General features: G+C 49.7%; 1 long non-coding RNA gene across 2 annotated transcripts; it reads left to right on the forward strand.

Moving 5' to 3' along the window:
- Nucleotides 1-4,928: 4,928 nt before the first annotated feature.
- On the forward strand, nt 4,929-13,845 carry LOC136561249 (uncharacterized). Of its 2 annotated transcripts, XR_010784312.1 has the most exons (4): nt 4,929-5,667; nt 11,789-11,966; nt 12,528-12,900; nt 13,570-13,845. It is a non-coding gene; the product is annotated as an uncharacterized lncRNA (long non-coding RNA). The 2 variants fall into 2 exon arrangements; XR_010784311.1 differs by lacking the exon at nt 13,570-13,845 and having other exon boundaries at nt 4,947-5,667; nt 12,528-13,157.
- Nucleotides 13,846-13,903: the final 58 nt, after the last annotated feature.

Here is a 13,903-nt window from a genome sequence, read left to right on the forward strand (position 1 = left end):
CCATTGCTCCTGAAAACCAGAGCCTGTGCTTGTCACTTCAGTGTGTGCCCAGTGACTGGTGTTTCGTGTGTCACCCCCTGATTCTCCAGGCAGAGCTGAGGGTGCTGCAGCGAGGGGAATGAGCAGGGGCAGGAACATCTTTGCACCCTTTGCCCAGCAAATCAGGGCACAGCGAATCAGGCAGGGAAGATCTATATTATCTGAGCTGCCTAGTAGCAGATTTGTTGTTTCACCAGAAAACCCTGAATTTCCACTGATGTGATCCAGAGCTCTGCCAGAGGGACTGTCCTGATGGTGTTCAGATGTTGCCACATGATCCCTTTTCCACTCCTTTTCACACACAGTGTGTGAAAACACACATTTTCCCAGCAGTGCCCTTTCCAGTGCTTCAAACCAAGCCAGGCTGTCTGATTATTCCTCATGACAAGTGTAAAAATGCTGGAACCACAGCAGAAAACCTCTTGTGATGAGGAAGCTCTCACTGCAAATAATAAGCCAGATTTCTGTGGAAACCTGCACGGTTCCAGACCCTGGACAGGCCACAGGTTCTACAGCAGGATTCTGTTCTCGTAACAGATACCCAAAGTCAGATTTTCTTTTAACTTAATATGAAAATCTAGAATGCAGTCAGCATGATGCTTCTTGGTATGCTTATTTTTATACTCCAATTATTTGTTTTGTTCTCAACATCTCCTTCCATTGAGATGGAATTTTCTATACCACCTGTGTATGAGGAGTGAATGGGACTTAAGGACTATGGGATCAAGACAGAGGTCAGTTGGGGTTTTTGTTATCTGAGTGGAAATGGGCACCATTTACAGCTGTGAATTAACACACTAACTGGTCTTTTCCATAGAATAATATTTACATTGCAAAGTTGATATTTTTAAGCTGTTGTCTTTAGGTTTCAGTATTACCAGGCTTTAGAGTCCAGTGAAGTATTTAATTTCTCATTACACTTAATGCTTCACCTTCTGTCTCCAAACTCAGAAAAAAAAATGTTTATTGTTTCAGTAATATTCTGACAATATTTTATTATTTTTCTCTGACGCCAAAGGACAAAAATAATTTAATTTCCCCAGCATGAAGATAATGCCATGAATCCCAGCTCTGTGGAGGGAGCTGCTCTACAGGAGTGCTCGAGAGCCTCTTCCCTGGGTACAGACTCCCTCGGGCTCCTAATTCCTCTGTGTCTCCCAGCTTTGATTCCTCCTTTCTCTTTGCCTTATTTTTCCTTTTGACTACTTTTCTATGCTCTAAGGTCAAGGGTTTTCCCTATGGAAGGAAAAAGTTTAGCCTTTCCTAGTCTTTCCCACACCATTTGGCCACCCAGCATCAGCAGCCCCACAGCAAGGCTGGCAGTGCTTGGGCACCCAGGCAGGACCAGCAGCGAGGGGCTCCCCAGTCCCCTCACCTGCCTGCACGTGAGGCAGGGAGGGTGTGCACCCATCCTGGTGCTGCCCTTCTGCACTGTGACAATGTGCTGGAGCTTTCTGTCTGAGGGAGCTCGGGGAGGGGAGAGGGAAAAAGGCTGTTAGATCTATCGCTGGCAATTTAGATTCAGAGACATTTCATCTGCAGTTCCCTCAAGTGTTGAATTGAATAAAACCAGAGCAGCAGTGGAAAAGGAGGTGGGGGAAGGGCTCCAAGCACTCTTAGCTAAACAAAAAGAGACAGGCAGCTCATAAAAAAGGAATTGCACCCTTGAGTTGAGAGTCTGGATTCACAGGGCAGGGAGGAGGCTGCGTGGCAGAGCCCACCCATGGGCAGGGGCCAGGCAGCACTGCTGAGGGCTTCTGGCACTCCTGCAGCCAGAGCAGATCACAAGGCTCATTTCTGGGTTTCCTGATTTTCTGTTGATTTTTTGAAGCCCCTGTTGTAAAATCAAGCAGGAAGAACAGAATCTCAGGCTTTGGTTGCAATTTTAAAAAAAAAACGTATTCTTCACTTTCCAGTGGTTCAGGAGAAAAGCACAAAAGCAAAACTCTCAAGGGTCAAAAATTCAGAAGTAACTTTCTGTTGGGGGCCAGACTCATCATTCCCAAATGCAGCTGTGAGGTGGTAGAACTGTTCCCACATTAGGTGTTTTTGTTCCTCTGCCTTTGAGGGAATGGCTGCTGGTGGCTGCTCTGGCCATGCACTGCAGCACCTGGATTTCTCTGGCTCTCCTATTCCCCAGGTGTCAGGTGAGGATGGTTTCACAGGAGCACTCATCCTGGCCAAGGCTGGAGGAGAGCCACAGCCACCAGAGAGAACTGGGTCACAGCAGACAGGACACCTTTGGGGTCTCTCCTGCCTTGGGGGGTGTGGTGCCCACGCCCCCGCAGTGCCACGGGGGTGGCTGTGGCTTCCTGCAGGTGGGAAGGCAGAGCTTTTATTTGCCCCCCTCCCCACCTTCTTTCCTGCCCCTCTGCTCCCCTGTTACATGTCAGTGGCAGATCTGGTGCCTTACCCTTTGCTCAGCCCTGCTTCGGAACAGGTACAGGTGTGCATACAAAGGGCACGTGCTCAGCCCTGCTTCAGGGCAGGTCAGGCTCCACAGCCAAAGCCTGACCAGCACTGAGGTGACCCTGTGCTACACATGGGCAACCTGGGCAGGTGTGTGGCACAGGCCTGATGGCAACTTGGCCAAGTGTTGTGTTTGCATTACAGTGTTCCCTGCCTTTGTGGTGCACCTGCAGAAACACGTGAAACACAAAGGTACGACCAGGGTGAGGAGCTGGGACTCCTCAGGACAGCACCGGCATCTTCCCTTCAAGTGACTTCAGCTGTAAAACAGGGGTCATGATTCTTACCTGTGTCACCAGAATTTGGGAGTCTGATTAGCCACATCCTGTAAAAGACTGAAGCAGCCTTACTGTAAATCCTGGACCAGAGACCACAGAGCAGGAGAGGCTGTCTCACAGGCATGTATTTATGCTGCCCTGTTTCCCTGTGCTATCGATCCAGCGGCTTGCTAAGATACAGCCCTGCCTGCTGTAGTGGTCTAATTCATTTTTAAGCATCATTATTTTTCATGTTGTGGTCTTCCCCTGCTTCGGGTGCTTCTCCCCACCCCTCCCCAGAAATGCCCATTGCTGTCTGTCTCTAGGCGTGAGATGCTGCCACATGTGTGTGTGCATACCAGGGAGATGGAGAGGCAGCTTCAGCTACACTAAGCAATTAAACTCCAGTAGCTCAGGGATGAGCAGGAGGCCGTGATTTTCTTTTCCTTTGCAGTAATTGCCTCTGCAATCAGCTTTGATCACCCGAGAGCAGAAGAGATGAGTGCTGCAAGTTGACATCAGTGGTTTTAATATATCCATTTACATATACAGGAGCAGTGCAGCATACAGCTTTCCACAGCGCCTCTGACCTGAAACCATCGCCGCTCCATAGATACCTCATTTAATTTAATACTCCACCACGCTGCGGAAGCCGTACGGTGGGGATGGGAGGGGGCATAATCAAGCCCTCACTCTCTCTCTCTCTCCGTGCATGTCTGTAAAAATGACATGAAAGTAATTGCTTTTGAAAAGCAAAGCAGAAATGGCACAATTGATTCCACTTAAATGAGAGGAGAAGGGCTGGGGGTGGGGGATGCTCACCCTAAACATGCCACCTCCCTTCCTGCTGCAAGCACGTCGCTGCGTGGGGCTGCGCTGGGACACAAGAAAGGTGGGCTTGTCTGGATGGCAGGGGAAGGAGGGAAGCTAGGGCAGGCAGTGCTGCTGTGGGCAGGATGCACCCCTAGGTGACCTCGGACCCACGGGCAGAGGCTGTGGAGACATGTGATGTGACATGCCCTGCTGTCACAGGCACTCCTGGTGCCTGAGAGCGGGCAGGCAGCTTCATTGCACTGAAAATCCCAGAATCACCTGCCTGCCAAGCCCACTCACCTGCCTGGCAGCTGGGAGAGGGGGATGATGAGGGGGAGGCATCAGCTCCTCTCCATCTCTAATGTATCCCTGTTGACAAAGCTCTGTGAGCCTATGATTTTGGAATCCATCCAGTCTCCTGGTGCTGCTGGATGCTCACCCTTCTGCCAAGGACCTCCCAGTGCCTCCCTGTGACCTGGCACACCACTCAGCCCTCCCATCAATGGAAGCCAGGACCTGGCACCATGGGCTGTGCACTGCCTCTGTGTGCTGAAATACATCTTTAATGTAGACATTAACATGATTTCATGTTAATTACATGCAAATTGATTATTAGTATATTTATTGAATGTTGACATCAGGGTGACAGTCTTCAATAAATATGTTTTACTAATCAGTTAGCATTAATTAATATTGAAATCCTCTGTAGGTTTAGCAAGTCAGTGAACATTGGTGAGGCCCCTCTGTTGCTGCCAGTGTTGCTGGATGTTGGCAGTGTTGCTGGCAGCACTCAGCTGTGCCTGGCAGCGCTGTGGAGCACAAGTGGGCCCAGGGGGTCCAGGGGCAGTGGCAGTGCTGGAAGGACAGATGGACACATGCCCCAAGAGAGAAGCTTCGGGGAAACATTGCTCTTGGGAGAACCCCCCATGCAGCAGGGCCTGCCTGAGGGCAGGGGGGCTGCCAGCTTGAGCCAAGGTGGTAGTGGCCAGGCAGTGCTTGCAAGAAGCTCTGGAGACCCCTTTCTCCAGGACACAGGGCTGCTTGCGGGTATATCTGAGCAGCAGAAGGAGGATGCTGCTCTCACCTGCACGCAGGACCCTTGGTCATGGCAGGGCAATCCCCTGCCAGCAATGCAGAGGAGTCTGCATGCTGCATTTAAACCACCAAGCCAAAGACCAACTCCTAAGCTGCCTGGGCAGCATTTTCTCTTGCCTCCCCATCCTTAGCAGGGCAGGAGCCATACAGTGCCTGCTGACTGTGCCATCTCTGGCCCCCAGAAGATGAGCAGCATCCCTGAGGAGTAAATGGCCAAGGTAGCGGGGAGAGTGGTTCCATGCTGGGGTCAACACTTGAGTCTTGTCATGCTGATGCTCCTTGGTTGGCAGTTATGATTCTTCCCTGCTTCCACCTTGTGCAAACACCTTAGAGCTGGAACACCAAGAAATGAATATGCTGAACCCTTAGAGCTGCCCCTATTCAGACAGATGGACAGGCTGTGGGGTGCCTGAGCCCCTTCTGCTCTGCGGACAGCAGACACAGGGAAAATGCCTGAAGAGCTCAGCGTGCAGCTGCAACAGGAGCTGGGTGTTTGGTTACTGGTTAGAATAATTTTGGTCTTGCTCAGCTGCTCTTTGCTCCCCTCACTGCAGGGGTCTGACACCCCTCCTGCGAGCAGAGGCAGGTGCCCCAGCCAGCAGGGTTTCTGCTTTCCTGAGCTGGACATGTCTGCCTGCTGCGGGCAAGCATGTCAAATCACACCTACCATATTGGCTTCCTGTCCCCAGAACATCAGATTTTTGCAGCTAATGTGTGGGGGGTGTCTCCTCCTGCCAATCCCCACCCCCAGCAGCATCAGGTCTGTGCTGTTCGGGGTTTTGTTAAGCCGTTTAGTATTAATTGATTTTTTTTTCCATTTTTTCTTTCTTTCCCTGGGCGGGTCAATAGCTGGATGCTCAAGAGCAGAGGATCTATCAACTGCAGACCAAGCAGAGGGAGAGGCAGGCAGACCTGGAGCAGAAATGCAGCCAGAGCAGCAGCTCAGCCAGGACCTGGGGGCCAGCCACCAGCTACGGAAGGGAGCTTGGAGCAGGTAGGAGAAGATACCAGTCCACTCGAGCTCAGCAGCCCAGGCTGAGAAGGGAGCTCTATTTGCTGCATTCATAGCAGTAATAATAATCTGCTGCTCTTGTTTACATGGCAGCATGAGGAAGGGCTGAAGATGTGACAGTAGAATCTGTCACCTCCCAGTGAGGAGGGAAGATGGGAGGCAGCAGGGAGATGGCTACAGCTGTGCTGGCTGTGAATGGGTGGTGGGATTTCAGTGGCTGTGGGGGTGTGATGGCTGTCATGCACAGATGTTGTGGGTGTTGCTCTGCTGCTGACCTTGGAGAGACAAGAAGAGGATGGCCACAAAAACACTGCCTCAGGGCAGAGCTGTCCTGGCTAGTGGTGACATTTACATGCTGTGTGCCAGGAGATTAGGATTGCTCAGACCTGTTCAGCCATGCTGCTGTAGACAAAACCCTCAGCTTGCTCCTGGACATCAGGGTGGGAGCACCCTTGTTCCTGCTGCAGGCCTGCTGGGCAGCCTGTGCCACTCTACCCCATGCTGGGTCTGTTTGCCCCTGCCCCGCCGCCCACCCCTGTATTTCAAAAGCTGTAGAGTCAGATCCTTTGTTCAGTGTGCTCCCGTGTGTGAGCCTGGCTTGGGAAAGCACATTGCTCCCACCTCTGCAGCCATCAGGCTGTCTGCCACATGGCAAACAAGGATGAGGAGAGCTGATCCTGGAAACCTGGGGAACTCCTGCAGCTGCACACTGCAGCATTACTTGCTTAACCTGGTATCCACTTGCCATTCCCTTCAGCACCACACAAGCCATTAAAAATGTGTCTATTTTAACAACTTGCTAGTGAAATATGCTTGGGGTTCTGGTAGAATAAACGAGGTACTTATGACATTGGAGCACCAGGTACCAGCATATTGGATGCTCAGCACCGCTGGTTTGTCTAAAGCAGCTCAGAGGACAGCATTTAAAATAGAGTTGGGGGGTGTCCCCCTTATTAGTCAAAGTGGAGACATTTTGTTTCATTTGATGTGGTGATGATAAATATATTCCTATGAATATGTTCATATAGCTATATCTATTCTATATCATATATGTCCATATATCAATACATTGCAATATACATGAACACAATGCACTGATTACATTTATTGAATTTGAAGGAAAGTTACAAGGTGTTGTTCTATTTACTCGCACATCATCCATTGTTTTGTGTGTGAGGAGTCAGCCCAGCATATGGGCTGAGCTGTGCGTGGCAAGCTTGCATTCCAACTGCCCACAGTGAAGGTGGGAGCAGGATATGTGTGCCTTTGTCTGTGTTTGTGGATGGTGGCAGATGGATGAATGTGGGAGAGGGTCAGCATGTGCCTTTGTTTTGCTCTGCATATGCATCTGGATGATTGTGTGTTGATTTGTGCAAAGACAGCATGGCAGGGTAGGAATGACACTCTGCTTCTTCCTACTCCCTTCCCTTCCCTTCCCTTCCCTTCCCTTCCCTTCCCTTCCCTTCCCTTCCCTTCCCTTCCCTTCCCTTCCCTTCCCTTCCCTTCCCTTCCCTTCCCTTCCCTTCCCTTCCCTTCCCTTCCCTTCCCTTCCCTTCCCTTCCCTTCCCTTCCCTTCCCTTCCCTTCCCTTCCCTTCCCTTCCCTTCCCTTCCCTTCCATCTCTCCACCCACTGATACCAAATTCAGCTGAGCCTTGCTGTTGGTTTCAGTGTGAAAGTGGCAGATAAAACAGCCTAGCTCTCAACTTTCTCTTACAAACCTCCCAATTAAGCATCAAGCCTTGTTATATATAAATATAACACTATTCTGTGGCAGAACAGTGTTCCACCTGGCTCAGTGTCTGGCAGCAGTTTATGGCCTTGTCTAGGAAAGAGCTCTTTTCCCCTGGGAAGAACAGGGGAAGCTTGTGAAATTCACCAAAATGCTCAGGCACCTTCTGTGGTGAAGGGGCTTCCTGAGCCCAAGGGGGAGCCTTTGTGTTTAACAGCCCTTGAGGAATTTTCATCCATAACTTGTCAAACTAATTCTGTAACTCAGATCTTATCCAGCTTCTGCAAAGTCCTGTAGCAGTGAGTTCCCTTGTTTGACCATGCTTGGATAAGAAGACACCTCCTTTGGCTTGTTTTGAGCCTGTCCCCTGACAAATTCCACTGTTTTCTTGGAAAAGGCCACAACAGTCGCTCCTTAATCACCTTCCTATGACACTTCTGATTTATAGGTCTTTGTCATGTTTTCTTCCCAACACCCTTCTTCTAGATAGAAGGACTCCAATGTATTTTTCTTAGCCAATCCCAGCTGCTGATGCATTTCCTGTTGGGGGACCCTGGACCTCCTAAGGCTGGTGGTCCTGGCTCCCTGCAGCAAGCAGCAGGACTCCTGTGCAAGGAGTGCCAGGTGTAATTTAGCACTGGGAGCATGAGCTGTGGTCCTGCCCTTTACAGAAAGACTGGCAGCACTGCTTGTCAGCCCAGTCCCCCACCTGATCATGAGCTCTCCTAGTGGATGAATTAAGATTTGGCGTATCGTCGTTTAATACAGCCCCCATGCTAATGTCTTTTTGAAATGAAACTGAGAAAGCTGTTAACCTCGGTTAGCCAGCTGTCCTCACCGTGACCTGGATAAATCATCCAAGCAGGAGCACTGGAGAACAGTGCTCTGGCTGTTTTGCAAAACGGAGTTGGAAGGGAAGGTCTGTGCTTCCAGCTCATGCCATGAAGACTCCTCTGCACCAGGGCAGCAAAAGGACCCATGTGTTCTTACACCAGAGACCCTGATGGGGCTCCAGGCTGTGTGTTCACTGGTACAGCCCCTCCACTGGCAGCTGCTGAGGGGTCACAGCGTCACACCACAGGTGGGAAAAGGTGATGTGTTGTGTCTGGAGAAGAGAGGATGAATTCCCACAGGGACTCCAGGGACAGGTTCCCTCTGCTCCTGCCATTGGGCAGGTTTCAACATCCAGCCCTTCTTCGTGACCATGTGCTTTTCCACATTCCTTCCCTTCAGCTGGGGGTTGGATTTTCCCCGGAGATGTCTCCTTCACCACATTCTGAAGGCAGCTGGCCTTGAGCTGGGAAAAGAGATGAAGAGGACACTTTGGTGGCTGCTGCCAGGACATGTGGATCTACAGAAGCAGGGAATTTCTCTCCATGAGCTGTTTTGACATTGGAACCTGCTATCTTTATAAAGGCCTCATTACTTCATCTGCTTTCACAGGGCATCTGCTCTCACAGCTACTGCTCTGTGTGGCAAGGACTTCTACTAGACAGGGTGATTTCTTTTGTGATTTCTCATCTGGCTACTTTGTTGGGGTTTGAGTTTTTGGTTTTTATTTCTGTACGACTGAGGGAGATCACAATATCAGCTGTGTGTAAGAAACTCCTGGAAAAAGGGAAAAAAGCCATCTGCTTTCTATGTCCATTGCAGGAACACTCAAGAACTACTGGCCAGAGCCTCCATCAGGAAACATTTGGATTAGGAACAGTTTTCTAAAGGGAAGGAGAACAGAGCAGGTGAGCAGACTGCGAGAGCCCAAGGATCCTGCTCACAGGAGAGCTTTAAGGACAGACACACAATATGCAGGGTACTTCTAGGTTCCCCTGTCTCAGAACTGGAAGACAGACTATCAGTCTCTTGATGTTCACATCAGCATTGCTCATTTCCTAAATCTATCCCTGCTCCTACCTTGTAATACAGCTCTGCCTTTCCCAGAGCCCCACCACAGTCTCCTGCGGTGTTTTCCCTTTTACTGCCAGCCTGCCTGGTTCCAGGTTCCCCAGGAGGCTGTAACACATGCTGAAAAGGAGCAAGCAGAGCCTGGAGGAGGTCACTGGGTGATGAAGGCTCCAATCCCACCATCTGCATTACATGTCCTGCTGTGCCACAGGCTTTGGCCAGAGTCCCACCCATGGTGGGGAACACATGAGTGGATGAGGCAGAGATAGGAGTGTAGATATGCTATCAGAACTTTTGGATTCAATTTCCCTTCTCAGCAGAATAGCTGTGTGCAGTTTCTTACATGTGCTGCTCTGCAAATGAGCTGTGCAGGGCATGGCTGCAGTCAGAGACCACCTGGAGAGCATGATCTGCTTGGAGCATGCAGTTTGGCCGTGCAGGGCTGGCACAGGCAAGGGCAGGCTCTGGCTGATGGACAGAGCCTGCCTCAGCTCCTCAGGGGCTGTGGGAGTCTGCTGCCCTTTGCCTTGCCCCACAGTCGGAGAGCAGCCACAGAGCATTCACAGAGGGGGGAGGAATGGTCACAGGCATAATGCCCTGTACCCTGTGCCACATGTACCCTGTACCATGCACTGTATGCCACATACCAGGACTCAGAGCCCTTCACAGACACCCTGTCAACATCAGCAGAGAGACAGGGACTGAAATACACGGCCAGGACACTCAGGGGAGCCAAGGTGAGCCATGTTATTTGTGTAGACACCAGTGAGGAGCCCCACTGGATACTTGTATCTGAGAGCCAGCTCTACAGCACCGTCATTAAAGAGGGAATAAAGAAAATAATAGAGCATTGATTAAAATGGTTGGCAAGGCTGATTTCTCTCCATGCAGCCTCTGACGGAGCAGACTTTGGGGCTGGGGAGGAATAGGCAGCCTCCAGGCTGTGAGGCTAATGCAGAGCCATGGCTGTTTGTATAACTGCAAAGCTTTTAAGAGAGACTTGGGAAAACTGGCTTGGATTCCAATGAATATTTACAATTACACTGCTCCAAAGCTGAATCCAATCACAGCACTGCAATGTGCAGGCTTCGTGCATCAAAAGAAAATGAGAGGAAAACAGGAAAGATGGAGTTGCCTTTGGAGGGACTTACAAACACAGATCTCTCTGCTTCTGGCAGAACTAAAATGCTTTATTTCTGATAGGAGCAATTTATTCTTCAGGCATTTTGCTTGATATTAGAAAGTGCCTGGCTGGTTTTTGAAGTGAGTGTCTTCAATAGAAAGTCTTTAATTCAAAATGATAGCAAGAAATGGAAAGTGTTGTGCTTTGTAATTTTGATATTGTGCTTACAAACTCCAGAAATAGGGGAGCATTACCCAACTGGAGCAGGGGCCCCTTCCACTCCCTTCCACTGTGTTATTGATCACCATGTAGAAGCAGGCTGGGTATTTAAACCATGCTGCTAATATGGAATTTGGCTGGTTACTATGCTGGTTGAGCGTTCACTACTGCTCAGTATTGGCCTCTTCATTCTTGCAGTAGAAGGTATGCAAAAATAATGGTGATGGGGAATTAACCTTGATAAAAAGATGGAGAATCTGTGACTGCTGAATCATTGGTGAGAGCGCTGTGTCACAAAATAGGAAGTGTGTGATGAAGCAGAGATGCTGCCTGAAGTAATAACAAAACAGCACCACACAGCTGACCTCTGTCAGCTGCTGCTCTGGTGCCCGGTCTGCACAGCCCACACTGGCCATCCTGCCCATCCTGCCCACACAGTCCATGCTGCCTGCAGCTCTTACCTACAGGACTGTAAGTAGTCAGTGGCCTCGATGTGGTCCCACAGCAAGAAACACTACTGCTCTCAATTAATTTGAAGTACTTAAGGTATAGCCTTGCATTCCATCATGCAGACATTCCTTAGCACCACAGCAGCACAACAGCAGGCGCTTCAAAAGAACCAGATTAGGAGTTACACTACAACATTCAATTTGTTTGCCATGGTGTCTGCTTACAAGCACACGACTTGGGAAAGCCACCTCTGCAGTGCAAGCCCCCTCCTTCCCCACAGCACACCAGGCAGTGTGTCCCACCCTGGACAGAGGGCAGCGGGGGGCTGCTTCCAGCCTGCACTAATCCCTCCGTGTGGTTTGAAGATGATGCTGTCTTCTGGTGCCTGTCACCTCGTGGATGCACAGATCTCTACTGCTGGATGGCAGTGTGAAAGGATGCTGGTGGGAAATCCCAGGAAGCTGGTTTCTGATCTGAGTCAGTCACGCTGTTGGTGCAGAGACACGCTCCATCACACGCAGGCATGGCACAGGCTGTTCCCTGCAGCTTGGCACAGGCTGGAGTCGATAGCCCTCAGCAGGAACTTGCAGTCAGTATTATACCGTCTAAGAGGCTTAAAATCAACTGTGAAGTTTCAGTATAGCTACAAAAAACCTGTTTTCTATTTCTCCACTGGTAGCTTGTTCTAGGAGAAGAGAGTGCAATTTGGTGATTGGTTCCTGGAGTCTGGTTGGTGCATCCATGCTGGGGTACAGAGGCCACGGGTCCCACAGTGCTTCCAGGAACACTCTGCCAGCCTCAGCCACCCGCAGCCCATGGGCTCCAGAAGCAGAAATGGGCTCTTGCATTCCATCAATGTGAGTGGATATTTTTCTCCCATTAAAATGTTTTATTTATTTTTGAATATATATGAGCTTTGGAGTTGCACCACACCCTGTGTTAAGCAGTCTGACACAGCACAACATTCAAAAACTATCTGGTTTTTGCTTTTTTTGTTATTACCTGCTAATTTATGGGGTGCTACCGGTTCTTACATTGAAGGGGTGACGAGAACTCATACTGCAGGCAAACTCTATTTGCTAAACTTTGTACTATAATCCCCTTCAGTCTATTTTTTTCCAGCCTAAAAAGACTATCCACTTTTTACTCACATGGAAAATATTCTTTGTATTTGATCGTCCTTGTTGGTCTTCTCTGAAACACTTCCAAATCTTTTTCTTGAGAGAGGCAGACAGAGCTGCATATAGAAATCACAGTGCAGCTTTCACTATGAATCTGTTCATTGGCAGAACTGTGATCTGCTCTCCATTATTTTCTTCATAATTGTTAACAGTCAGTTTGCCTTTTGGGCTGCTCCTGGGCACCAAACAAACGTTTCCACAGATCTATCTCTCCATCTTCATCTGATTTTTTTCTAGCACAGCCCCAAGCCTAATTCCTGAGAAGGAACAGAGCTACAGCAGCTGAGACTGCAGTGAGATCTTGTGAGAAAAATGGTGCAAATGCCCCAGATCTTCAGCAAGGTTAGGACCACCTGGCTGTGTCATACCTTGGAGACTGGGGACAGCTGCTAAACATCTGAAAAAAGGAAGAAATTATATAAGGTCAGCAGACCTGGCCTCTTCCAGACAGATCTACCCTCGAGTGTTTGGCCACCTGAGGGGCTGAGTAATGCTGTGGAATGCCGATGCAGCCAGATGAATCAGTGCTGGTGTGAACTCCTATCCAAGAGCACAAATAGCATCATGTTCTTGTGATCCTCCTTTGCATTTCCTTCCTGCAGATTCCGGGGTGAGCAGGAAGGGATTGGGCTGCCTGACCTCCAGTACCTACAGTCATGAAAATTTCCCTGTTACTCTGAAGTCAGTAACTTTTCTAAGATAGCTTCAGACAGGCATTTGGCTAGGCTTGAAGACATCAAGAGATGGCAAATGCATGACATCCTCCCCTGGCAGTCAGTCCCTTCACATCACTCCTACTGTTTTGGGCTTTTTTCTCTCATGACTGCTATGCCAACAGGGCTAATGAAGCTTTCTATGCAGCAGCAATATGGTCTCTACTTTGTTTCCCTTGGGTTTTATCCTTTGTCTTAGAATACTCCTTTCTTTTTGGCCAGAGACTTAAGGTTAACCATATAGGGAAGGGAAGGGAAGGGAAGGGAAGGGAAGGGAAGGGAAGGGAAGGGAAGGGAAGGGAAGGGAAGGGAAGGGAAGGGAAGGGAAGGGAAGGGAAGGGAAGGGAAGGGAAGGGAAGGGAAGGGAAGGGAAGGGAAGGGAAGGGAAGGGAAGGGAAGGGAAGGGAAGGGAAGGGAAGGGAAGGGAAGGGAAGGGAAGTGGGGGACCCTCTCTGCTTCATGTCTGTACCCCCATTACCTCCTGCCCTTTGGATGTTCTCCTTGTGCTCCCCACCACCAGTCACTTTCCATTTACCCAGCTCCCTCTCGTTTTTGTCTCCCCTCAGGCCTCTTGCTTTTTCTTGACTCCCACACAGTGCGGCCATCACTGCTGGCTCGGAAGGATGCCCCAGAGCTGCTGATGTGGCTGTCCAGGGGCGCTATCCCTCTTCCAGCAACTTAGTGATTGTAATTGCAAGAACCACCAATGCCTTGTGTCCTGTGACCAGACCCAAGAAGCACTGCTTTCTTTTAATTTGCTCCTTCCATTTTCCAACAGAATTTCTACTTCCTGCTGATTTCCATTTCTTGGTTCCTTAGAGGAACACATGACAGGTCCTCCAGAGCTTGTGTATGCCCTTAACTCACAGAGTCAAAAAACGGAGATGCAGTTGTCAGAAG

This window comes from Molothrus aeneus, chromosome 11 (genome assembly GCF_037042795.1).
Source record: "Molothrus aeneus isolate 106 chromosome 11, BPBGC_Maene_1.0, whole genome shotgun sequence".
Taxonomy (NCBI): Eukaryota; Metazoa; Chordata; class Aves; order Passeriformes; family Icteridae; genus Molothrus; species Molothrus aeneus.